This window comes from Protopterus annectens, chromosome 7.part1, assembly GCF_019279795.1.
Source record: "Protopterus annectens isolate FY-2018-M chromosome 7.part1, PAN1.0, whole genome shotgun sequence".
NCBI classification, from domain to species: Eukaryota; Metazoa; Chordata; order Ceratodontiformes; family Protopteridae; genus Protopterus; species Protopterus annectens.
The window spans coordinates 195,715,640-195,728,656 of NC_056740.1; the positions used below are offsets into that span (position 1 = coordinate 195,715,640).

The 13,017-nt window shown below is 43.4% G+C and overlaps 1 protein-coding gene across 1 annotated transcript in view; it reads left to right on the top strand.

Annotated features, from left to right (window-relative positions):
• The window catches only part of LOC122807687, a 1,034,636-nt gene that overhangs the window by 939,731 nt on the left and 81,888 nt on the right, over nt 1–13,017 (top strand). The window lies entirely within an intron of this gene.

Consider the following 13,017-nt stretch of genomic DNA (forward strand, 5'->3'; position numbering starts at 1 on the left):
TTAGACCCCAGCACCTTCAGTATTCTAATCCAGAAATGGGGGACCCCAGAGGTGGACCTCTTTGCCTCCCCCTGCAATCACAAGCTCAGCAAATTCTGCTCCAGAACACCTCACAGATGGGCCTGGAAAGTGGATGACCTTCCAGTGGGAAAACCTTTCAAGCTATGCATTCCCCCTTCTGCCTCTTCTCTCAAGAATATTACTCAAAATAAGACAGGACAAACCAAGAACAATCCTGATTGCCCCAGACTGGCCACGCCAGCACTGGTACCTACTACTGCGCAGCCTGTCACTGGTGCCACCCTGGCACCTATCCCAGATCCCAACCCTTCTCACTCAGCAGGGGAAACAGATCTTGCATCCTCAACTGCAAACCATCAATCTTGCAGGCTGGCATATTCCTTAAATTCTCCCCCAGTGACCAGCCTAAGCAAGCAGGTACTGGAAGTCATTCTTGAAGCCAGAAGACCTAGTACAAGGAAATCCTATGCTCATAAGTGGAAAAGGTATTGTTCCTGGATTCAGTCTAAAGGAGAGGACACAGCACTGCCCTCCTTACCTCTAATCCTGGATTACCTAGCAGACCTTCTCCACAGAGGCCTATCCTTCACCTCCTTTAAGATCCACGCCTCTGACATTTTGGCTCATTACAACACTGAGCCACCTCTTTTGTCTCGCCCTCTTATCAAACAGTTCCTGATGGGGGCAAACAACTTAAGGCCACCAAGATGATCACCCATCCCTGCTTGGGACCTTACCTTTGTACTGGAAAAGCTCACGCTACCCCCCTTTGAGCCTGCAGCATCAGCAGATTTAAAGTTCCTCTCTTGGAAAACAGCCTTGCTTCTGCCCATCACATCAGCTAGAAGAGTGTTTGAGCTACAGGCACTGATGGCTGTGGAGCCTTCATTATTTTCCATGCTGACAGGGTTTCCCACAGGACTAACCCTTCCTTTATGCCTAAAGTGGTGTCCAGTGTGGCTCTCAACCAATCTATTCATTTGCTAACCTTCCTCCCTAATCCGCATAATAAAGGGGAAAGGATCCTGCACTCCTTGGACGTGCACAGACAGCTCAGATTCTACTAGACTAAGCCCTTCAGGAAATCTGGTCAATTACTAGTCCGCTTTGCACCAGGGGCAGAGGGTAAGGCCATTTCAAAACAATCTCCAAATGGGTAGCACACAGCATCCATTTCTGCTACAAGCGCCATGGGAAAACAGCCCCTCAGGGGGCCAGAACACATTCCGCTAGGGCAACTTCTACCTCTATAGCATTCCTCAGGGGAGTCCCTACCAGGGACATCCTGGAAGCTGCTAGCTGGAGTTCTGTACACACCTTCACCAAGCAGTACCACCTGCCTATCTTTTCCAAATCCAAGGCAGGTTTTGCAACAGTAGTCCTGCAGGGCATACTAGTCAGCCCCAACTCTTCTTGACTGCCTCTACCCTTTCTTCAGCTTTGGGAATCAACCCAAGTGTGATGACTGCAACAGTGAAACACGAAGAACATAGTACAGTTGTGTACACTTACCATAAATGTAGATGTTCGAGTATATTAGCTGTTGCAGTCCTGGTTTCCCTCCCTCCAGCCCCCTTGTCTCTCTCTCTCTCTCTCTCCTCTCTATGTCTATTACTCACCTCCTTCAGGGGTACTGGTATTTACTTTTTACTGGTGGTGTTTTCCCTACCATAACTTAGCTTCCTATTGGGGGGCTCCTGACATTTGTGGCAAGACAAACTGATGTAATGGCATCTGCTGCCTGTTTATATACCCTTGACGACCTGACGTCAGTCCTGCAGTGACAGCAACCGACGCAGAAATACTACGTCTCTGGTAGTTAGGCTGACTGAGGGCTACCTGCAGGCAAATAACCCGAGTGTGATAACTGCAACAGTCAGTACACTCAAAACATCTACATTTATAGTAAGTGTACACAACTGTACTGTCTTTAGCCTAGTGTCTGTAGACTTTACAGCCTTCTCTGACCCCTGCTTGCAGCCGATTGTGGCAACCAGTGGCTTATGCTGTGGGCTTGACTGTTTCACTGAGGCTGACTTTGCAAGCACTGATTCTACTCCATGTCCTTTCCTTACTAGGAGGAAGTCTATCTGAGTTGCACTGTGGTCAGTCTTGTATGTGATCTTGTGATTTTCTTTCTTGCTGAACCATGTGTTGGTCACCATCAAACCATTTACTAGACAGAAATCAAGAATGCACATATACATATACACATATAGCTATATCTGTCAATCCATATCAATATCTATATTTCTATATCTATCTATCTATAGATAGATGTGGATGCATAGATCCATCCATCCACAACTCCTCTTTCAGTTTTTTCACATGGGGCCGGGGAGTCACTTCAGTAGTGACAATCATCTAGAGCCAATGTTCACACCACCAGATGGCTAGCCCTGCCATAGTTGTTCTTCCATAACACACACTCACATGCACGCTCTCATCTCTGGTCAATTTAGAGTGTCCAGTCCACCTGCTGCATGTCTTTGAAATGTGGGAGAAAACCATAGCATACATAGGAAACCCATGTTGAACACAGGAGGATCATGCAGACTCAATGCTTTAGGCAACCCAGCTGAGTATTGAACCAGAAAACCTCTTGCTGTGAGGAGACTGCTGCTGTGCGCTACTGTGGTATTCCATATATATATATATATATATATATACATATATATATACATATATATATATATATATATATATATATATATATATATATATAATATACATATACACATACACGTGTGTATGTATATAAAATTGTGCCAGTTAGTCCTACACTGACTGCTGACGTAGGTAAGTCATGGTTTATGTGTATGTCTGTGAGTCATTTTGTGTGTGCGCATGTGTGTCTAAGTTGATCTATGGCACAGCAGATCAAATTGCATGACATAAACAAAGATTGGTCTTAAAAGATTTATCATACATAGGGCATGCTTTGACTATATCTGTTATAAATAGAACTCTTCAGACTCAATGGATCATAAAATACCTTTGTACTTACGTGGATACCTTTCTCTCATTCAGTCAATGTTTCACTCATAGTCAGGAAATACTTCTGTCTAATACATTAAATTTCCAATGGAATAATTTCAAGATCCAAAGAAGTTGTCCTACCACTGTACTCTTCTCTTATCAGATCTGTCATTAAATACAGCGCTCCTGTTAATATATACAAATCCAAGCATATTGTTCAACCGGAAAGGTCCTTAAGATTTCTAACCAAGAAAGTTAAAGGTCTTAAATCTTTCAACTACCCTAATAGATTAGCATGACTCTCTTTATTCTCAATACCCCACAGGTTGCTGAAAGGTGACCTATATTGCACTTTTAAAGTTTTCTAAACCCAGTCCTAATTCACCTGCTATGTCTTAATAAAGACAGTTGCTCTACAAAAACCCTACTAATGACCTAACTCTATAATAACAAAATAAAACAAGACTCCATGGAGGAGTAGGTTCTTTCCTAAATAAACATATTCCTAGCCTATGGAATAAGTTACCAGTACAGGTAAAACAAAGTACTTCTTTGGCTGCCTTTAAGGCTAGTCTTGATGACTGGGTGAGTAGGCTCAAAGTTACACCAGGGTTATCACTGTACAGCCCTGCTTGGTTTGGGAGATGAGCTGTATTAATTCTTGAAAAGGGTGGTAAGAACTTTTAAGTTTGCCTGGTGTAAAGTGTATATGGGTAGGCATCTTATGGTCTACCACATGTTTATTATGTTCCTATAAGCCTAATACATAACCTTGGAGCATGCAAAGTCAGAAACATAATTTTTTTTTTCCAGGAGATCAAGCTCCCCTGCACCATCATGTGGGTGACCCCACATCTCCTTTTACTTATATATACCAACTCTGAGATCACACAATAACAGGGAAAGAACATATTCCATAATCCCTGGTACTGTCGATATGCTTTCATGTCACCAACATGCTACAGGCAGGAAAGCTGTTATGTTGGGTCTCTGCTGTGATTATAAGCACACGTCACACTCCCAAAACCAACCACTGTTCCTAAAGAAATAAACCGTAAACTAGGCAAAGTAAACCATGACTACTAATCTAACAAATCATCCACACACTACCATAGTATACACTATATTAAAAAATCCTGTACATTACACAAAATTAATAAATGTAAACTAACGCCTGATCTACAAATCGTGCTATCTAAAACTCAACTAGATGGGAGGATGTGCCCCCCCACCCCCAACTAAATATACCAACTCCGGGATCCCACTACAGTGGGGAAAAGGGTACATACCTTTTTGTGACCATACTGGAGTGTAAACGCTCCCAATGCTGCCAGGAACGTTGTACAAAACGTCCACCATTTTTTTACACTAAAACAATTTAGAGAGACATGTCTCTCTTGACACACACTTACATACTACTTCCTGAATTACATTCAGCATTCCGGACGTTGGCATTTCCAGTTTCAATATAATGAAACTCAACATTTTCAACTTTGTGTTTTGAGTTTTTGGGATTCTGGTCTAGGTAATACGGATTTCAATATTGTTAAGTTTTCGTTGTTTTGAAGTAGAGCCATATGCACATACACAGTATATATATATATATATATATATATATATATATATATATATATATATATGTGTGTATGTGTGTGTGTGCGAATATATATATATATATATATATATATATACAGGTAAAGTAGAGATAGATGCACATATGAGTCTATTACTTTTAATATAAAAAACTTTTCATCTAATCAGAAAATATTTACATATTTCATCTAAAACACAGACAGTCAAATGACATTACATCTAAAACTTCATATACAACAAATGTTCATCCCAATCTTCTTTTTTGTGGGGGGGGGGGGTCAAGCCCCTCACCCTGTATACCCTTACTTAAACATTCTAACTCCACAGTTATACAGTTGCAGAGAAAATAGAAAACTCCTCACACAGTAAATCACTGCTGGTACAAAAACACAAAAATCTGAATGAACATAATAATGGACATTAGCAAAGTACAAATACCAATCATCCAAGTTTCAGTGTAATTGTTATGATCCAGAACTATACCAGCACTGATTTTCTATAGCCTTACACATTTTTCTTTCACATGTGATTCTGTCATTTGTGTTTTGTATGTGTTTGTGATGTACACACATGCATGCATATGCAAATATAATTATGCCTGTTAGGCCTGCACAGACTGCTAATGTGGGTAAATCATGGTTTATAAGAATAAGAGGACATGCATTTGTACGTCGGTGAGTTATTTTGTGTGTGTGTGTGTGTGTGTGTGTGTGTGTGTGTGTGTGTGTGTGTGTGTGTGTGTGTGTGTGTGTGTGTGTGTGTATGTGAGCACTGAAAGAGTGCAAATGGATCCATGAGTCTCTGTGTTTGAATGACTACTGTGAATTTAAGTACATACAGTGGATATAACAAGTGTATACACCGCTGCTAAAATGCCAGGGTTTTGTGATGTAAAAAAATGAGACCACAATCAATAATTTCAAAACTTTTCCCACCATTAATGTGACCTATAACCTGTAAAATTCACTTGAAAAGCAAACAAATCTGTTAGGGGAAAAAATATAAAAAGTTAAAAATGTACAATAAACTGGTTGCATAAGTGTGCACACCCTTAAACTAATACTTTGTTGAAGCACCTTTTGATTTAATTACAGCATTCAGTTTTCTTGGGTACACACCTGACGTCAATTAAAGAGACTCTGATTAATCCCAAATAAAGTTCAGTATTCCTAGTAGGATTTTCCTGACATTTACTCAGTTGCCTACTACAGCAAAAGCCATAGTTCACAGAGAGCTTACAAAGCATCAAAGCTATCTCTTTGTTGAAAGGTAACAGGAGAAGGGCACAAAGAAATTTCCACAGCATTGGATATACCATGGAACACAGTCAAAAAGTGGAGAAAATATGAGACAACAGTGACATCGCAAAGAACTGGGCGTCCCTCCAAAATTGATGAAAAAACAAGATGAAAATTGGTCAGGGAGGCTGCCAAGAGACCTACAGGAACACTGAAGGAGCTCCAGGAATTTCTGGCAAGTACTGGTTGTGTACTACATGTGACAACAATCTCCCGTATTCTCCATATGTCTAGGCTATGGGGTAGGATTGTAAGATGGAAGCCTTTTCTTACACAGAAAAACATCCAAGCCCAGCTAAAATTTGCAAAACTACATCATCTCCCAAAAGCATGTGGGCAAATGTGTTATGGTCTGATGAGGCCAAGGCTGAACTTTTTGGACAGAATTCCAAAAAAAGAAGTTATGTCTTACCATAATGTTCTATCTGTATTGTTGATCCTCATTCAATCATTATGTGTGGATATCGGTTCCGACCTCGGAACCGAGTTGGCCATTTTCCAAGCTTGCGTCAGCTACAAACTCTCAAGCTAAAACTCTTACCCAGAATTCCCCTCTCCCTGTTACCTCAGATTGAGTTTGCAAGTCAAAAGAAGGTAGAGGCTACCTCTGGTCAAATGACCTAATAGAACCGGATGGTGAGATCCACTAAAAGCCACAGAAGGGGGAAGGAGGGAAAGTCGTAATGACTGAATGAGAATCAACAATACAGATGGAAAGTTATGGTAAGACAAACTTCTTTATCTGATATTGTTAATCCTCGTTCATTCCTTACGTATGGGACAGAGTCCCCAGCTACCTTTATTCCTGGGAGGCTCTCATGGAAGGACATTCCTGAGCACCATAGAACCAAAAGATGCTCTTCCCCTGGAGGCCAAATCCAATTTGTAATGATTGATGAAGGTATGAGGAGTAGCCCAAGTTGCAGCTGCACAAATGTCATGTAAAGAGGCTCTGGCATGGAAGGCAGCAGAAGCTGTCACCGACCTTGTAGAATGAGCCGTTATGGTAGTAGGTAATGGAATATTATGTTGTCTATAAATGAAGGTCACGCAGTCTTTCAACCATTTAGCCAATGTGACCTTAGCAACAGCACATCCTAATCTAGATCCAGAATAGGCCAAAAATAACTGGTCTGATTTACGAGAGGCCTTAATTCTGTTCAAGTAGAAGCAGATTTGCCTGTGAATATCTAGGGTATGTAGGCAATACTCTCCTTTGCTTGAATGATTGGGGAAGAAAACTGGCAATTCAGTGGTTTGATTAATGGACATTTCAGAGATCACTTTTGGCAGAAAGGAAGGATTCTCAATGACACTCTATTTCTATGAAAAATCAAACATGGACTCTTGATGCATAAGGCTTGAAGCTCAGAGATACATCTGGCAGAAGTATTGGTGACTAAAAACAAGGTTTTCCATGACAAATATTTGAGGTCACAAGAAGAAGCTGGTTCGAAAAGTGGCATTGTCAAAGCTTGTAGGACTAATGACAGGTCCTGTGGTTGAGTAGGTTTTCTAAAAGGGGGTTTTAGATGATTCACACCTTTTATGAAAGTCTTGCATAATTTATGTGACATAAGAGAGGAGTCTTGGACACCATCATGGAAATTAGATAATGCAGCCAAATGAACTCTAATGGTAGAGGCAGATAGATTGGATTGAAGTAGGGTAGCTAGATTCATCATTACTATCGACACTGGTGCTGAAAAAGGACCTACCTGTTTTTCTTTCAGCCAAAAGGTAGATCTTTTCCACTTGTTGAGATATGTAATTCTGGTGGAAGATTTATGAGATGCAATAAGAATGTCATGTACTGGCAAAGAAAGATCATTTTGCCTGGCAATAAAGGGAATTGGAGGAGCCAAGCTGTGAGCTTCAGGCTATTCAAGTTGGGGTAAAACAGATTCTGTGGATGGGAGCTCAACCCTGGGGTTGGATGGAGAATCCACGGTTGATCTAACAGGTGAGGCCAAAGGAAGAGGAACCAAATCTGATGTGGCCAATATGGTACTATGAGGATTACTTTGCACTTCAACCGGCGGGCTTTCTTCAGAAACTCGGGAATGAGGGCGAGAGGTGGAAATGCATAAAGTAGACCCAAGGGCCAATCGTGGACTAGACCGTCCCTGGGTGACTGTCCCCCAGGGGGAATCAGGGCGAAATAATTGCTGCATTTGTAGTTGGTCGGGGACGCAAAGACGTCGCAGCAAAAAAGACCCCAACAGTTGAAAATCTCTGCTGCTATCAAGGGATTCGGGGACCACTCGTGAGGTTGTAGTATACACCTGCTGAGTCTGTGTGCTATCACATTGGAACTCGTGCATTGCTAGAAGAAAATGGTTGGTAGCCATCTCCCAATGCCATATCCTCTTGGCCTCTCGACAGAGTGGGTAAGATTTGGTTCCACCCTGTTTGTTGATGTACAAAATCACCGCCATGTTGTCTGATTGTATTGCAATAGTGCCAGACGGCAGGCTGGGATGGAATGCTTGCAACACCAGAAGCACCGCCCTCAGCTCTAGAACATTTATATGCAGATGGGCCTCCATTTCGGATCAAGTACCTTGGACTGTCTGTCCCTGACATAGCCCCCCCACCCCATCAAGGAGGCGTCCGTGGTCACTGTAGCCTTAGGCTGTTGGGGAGAATGGGCGAGACCATTGTGACAGGTTGTGGGCCATCCACCAATTTAAATCCTGTTTGCACCTGTGAGTTACCCGAATCTTGGCTGAAAGAGGGTACTGAAAGGGATACCATTGGGTGAGCAGTAGCCATTGTAGAAGTCTCATGTGAAACCTGGCCAGGGGGACAATGGTGATGGAGGCTGTCATGGAACCCAACAACTGTAGAACAGAGTGAGCTGTGGATTTCTCCCTTGAAAGGATTGGGATCAGTTGTTGCTTTATCCTTAGAATTCTGTGCTCTGGAGTGGATGCTCTGCAATTCTTTGTATTCAAGATGACCCCTATGAATTCTGTGGACTGAGATGGGGTAAGATTGGATTTTTGCCAGTTTATGGTTATGCCTAGCCTTTCTGCAGAGAGGAGAGAGTATGCCAGGGCTTCTTCCAATAGATGTCTGGTGGGGGCAGCGATGAGCCAGTCGTCTAGGTATGGAAACACCTGGAATCCTTGTAGTCTTAAGTGAGCTGTGATGACTGCCATGCACTTTGTGAATACTCTGGGGGCTGTAGAGAGTCTGAAGGGTGGTACTCTGAACTGGTAGTGGCTGGCTCCCACACAGAAGCGAAGGAATCTTCTTGATGGTCTGTCCACTTTTATGTGGTAGTACGCATCTTGAAGATCTATCAAGCACATCCAATCGTCTTTTTCCAAAAGCGGAAAGATAAACTGTATTGTGACCATCCGGAATTTTTGTACTTTTACAAACTTGTTCAATACACTGAGATCCAAAATTGGTCTCCAGTCCCCGGTTTTCTTTGGCACCAAAAATAGTCCTGAGTAGAATCCGGATCCTATCTGGTCTGGAGGGACTATTTGGATGACTCTTTTTCTTAGCAGTTTTGAAATCTCTACTACTCCTTCTTCCCTTTGACTGGGTGGAATGTCAGGTAAGTTTGTTAGGGGAGTGGGACAAAGGTTGAAGGGAATATGATAACCTCTGGTTATTATCCTTTGTACCCAAGAATCGGTGGTGATGGTTAGCCAGGCAAAAGGGTACAAAGAGAAACGACCCCCCAACCACTTCCAGAGGAAAGCAGTTGGGCCGCTCTTCAGGAGCGCTGGTAGGATTAGCCAGGGAAAAAGTCCCTGGAACCTTGGTAACGCAGACCCCTTCTGCCCCAAAAAGGGCATCTTCCCTGTGTGTTTCCCCCTCTGCCTCTAGGAGAAAACTCGGCCTGTGTGTCACGGAAAGGACCCTGAGACTTTTTGTGCCATATCTTCCCACTCTTCTGGTTTCTGGAGAAAGCCCGTCAAGGGGAAGAATAACAGACACCCACGGCAGAAAGGGTCTTACCGTCCTGTTCACATCTGGCCAGTGTGCTTTTAACCTTGGGTCCAAAGAATGAAGAGGCTTTGATGGGAGCATTGAGAAAGGAAGCCTTGAAGGGTTCTGTGAAATTACACAAGTGCATCCAGGCATGTCATCTCAGAACAATGCCTGAACTTGCTGCTCTAGCTGATCCTTCTGATGCATGAGATATCAGGCGCATGGATCGATTCAGTGGTGGCTAGCTGAGGTGCCACTTTGTCACAGACCTCATCAGACACAGCTCCAGCCAAAGTTTCTGAGAGCTCAGAAATTAAATCTCTTTGAAGCCTGGTAAAGTGTGTCATATAGTTCAGGGACCTGATTGCAAAGGTTATTGATGCAAAAGTATGCTTCCGTATTCTGTTCAGAGCTCGGCAAGCCAGACCAGTTCTTCGGCAGGTGGAGTAACCCAGGAGGTAGGGGGCCGGGCGCAAGAGGCCTGCAGGAACACAGATTCTTCAGAGGTCGGGTTCAATGGCTGCCAGTCACCTCTCTATTTAAGAATTTCAAGAATATCACCAAAGGATACCTCAGAGGATGAGCGAGGGGACCCTTCCCCATCATCAAAGTCTGTGTCTTCGGTAAGGGACTCCTCTGTGGAGTCCATGTGCTTCCTCTTGCACAAGCTCTTTTGATGAACTTCCTCAGAGGGAGAAGCTGGGGAAGACAGCGCAAAAGGGGTCTCCTGTGGTTGTATATTCTGAGGCCCTTGCGCCCAGTGTCCACTAGGAGTTACTTGTGTACATTGTGGTCCAGAGGAGGGCGGGGAGAGTGATAGCACAGGATCACCAACCGACACCAGAGCCTTCTCCATTAGCTGGAAGGCCAGTCCACCTGAAGAGGGGGGAGTGCCCAGGGCAGGGGTCACCCCTCTCTTAAGTGGCTCAGCCTGCTGACTCAGAGTCCCTAAATGGCTGTGAAACACCAAATTACGTACACCACAGCTGACATCCTGGGTCGTAGCAAAACTTTCCTGCCACAAAGGCAACTGCAGCTACTTAGTGAGGTCCATAAAGGGAACCGTAGAGGGGGAAGATTGTGCTGTATCAAGGGGCTTCAAAGGCAATGAAGGAGGAGAATAAGTAGGAGTCTTTTGTAAAGGGTGATCACGTCCCGAGGAAGGATAGGTCCTGGGTGGCGGGATACCTCTGGCCAAAAGCACTTGATCAACAAGATGCAGCACATCATGTTCAGAGAGGCTTCTAGTGAATTTCACGGACATGGCTGAGGGGGAGTCAGATCTATCCAAAGATGGGGCAAGCTCGGTGCCTACCTCGGAGGTCTGCACTGAAAACAGCGAGGCTGTAAAGGACTGAACTACAGATGTCTGCACCGAGGAAATCATTGGTGCCGAAGTCATGGTCTGCACCGACGATAAGGTTGGTACCGAAGTGGTTGTCGGCTCTAAGGCTGGAACTGAAAAAATCGGTGCTGATAACTGAATGGTCAGTGCTGAGAGGGTAGTTGGTGCCGGGTAAGTTGGAGCCAAAAAGGCAATGAGCGTCGAAAAATCCATCAACGTCGTAACAGTCTGCATCGACTGGACAGTCAGTGCCGGCAAAGAAGTCTGAACCGAGGAGCCCCTTGGTACCCATATGGTAAAGGGCACGCTAGTTGGTGTCAAAGTCACAGATGGCACCAATGGCCTCAGTGCCAAAGGTCTAGGTACCAAAAGTGCTGGAGCCGAAGAAGTCAAATCCAAACTGGAAAGCTTAGCTTTCTTGGGTCTTGGTTCCTGGGGGTCCCCAGTAGGGGACGAAGGAAGAGACTTGGCCTTTATATGTTCATCACTCTTTTTCTTATGGGATCTTGGAGGGGTTGAAGCCTCCGACCCAGAAATAGCCTCTGAAAAAGAAGATTTAAGTAGCCCCTTCAATATTAATTTATTTTTCTCTCTCAATCCACGTCCTGTTAGAGAAATTCTTACAAATCCCGCAGGGCAGGTCAACTGTTAAATGAAGCACACCCAAGCAATAGACACACAGGGAATGTGCATCTGAAGTAGGTAATTTATGGCCACAATCTAAACATCTTTTAAATCCTGGACTACCTTTTTTATCTGCCATGTTAGAAAGAAGGAAACCCAGAAAAAATACCAGCAGTGGTATAAGAATTACCCGAATGCAAGAAGGAAAGGGGGTTTACCAACAATGGTAAAAAAGAAATGACCTTGCTGTAAAGGGGAGGAAAGGAATTGAAAAGATTCAAGAAAGGATAGTCACTAAATGCGATAAGGTAAGAGAAAACAAATAACTTTTCTGTGAGAAAAGGCGGTTTTAGAATTTAGTATGAAGAAAAATGTAGTTAGCTCAAGAGAAGTGGCTTGACATGACCGAATGGCGATGCGGCAAACAAAATCTGAGGTAACAGGGAGAGGGGAATTCTGGGTTAGAGTTTTAGCTTGAGAGTTTGTAGCTGACGTGAGCTTGGAAGATGGCCTGCTCGGTTCCGAGGTCGAAACCGATACCCACAAGTAAGGAATGAACAAGGATTAACAACATCAGATGGTACGTTTGATGCAAAAACAACACTTCATATCATCAGAAAAACACCATCCCCACAGTGAAGCATGATGGTGGCACTATCATGCTTTGGGGTTGCTTTTCTTTAGCTGGAACTGGGGCTTTAGTCAAGGTGAAGGGAATTATGAACAGTTCCAAATACCAGTCACTTTTGGCCCAAAACCTTCAGGCGTCTGCTAGAAAGCTGAAGATGAAGAGGAATTTTACCTATCAGCATGACAATGACCCAAAGCATGCATCCAAATCAACAAAAGAATCACTTCACCAGAAGAAAATTACAATTTTGGAATGGCCCAGCCAGAGCCCAGACCTAAATCCAATAGAATATCTGTAGGGTTACCTGAAGAGGGCTGTGCACAAGAGATGCCCTCGCAATCTGACAGATTTGGAGCAGTTTTTCAAGGAAGAGTGGGCAAATATTGCCAAGTCAAGATGTGCCATGATGATAGACTCCTACCCAAGAAGACTGAATGCTGTAATTAAATCAAAAGGTGCTTCAATAAAGTATTAGTTTAAGGGTGTGCACACTTATGCAACCAGCTTATTGTACGTTTTTTTTATTTTTTATATTTTTTCGCCTAACAGAGTTTTGTTTTTCAATTGAATTGTAC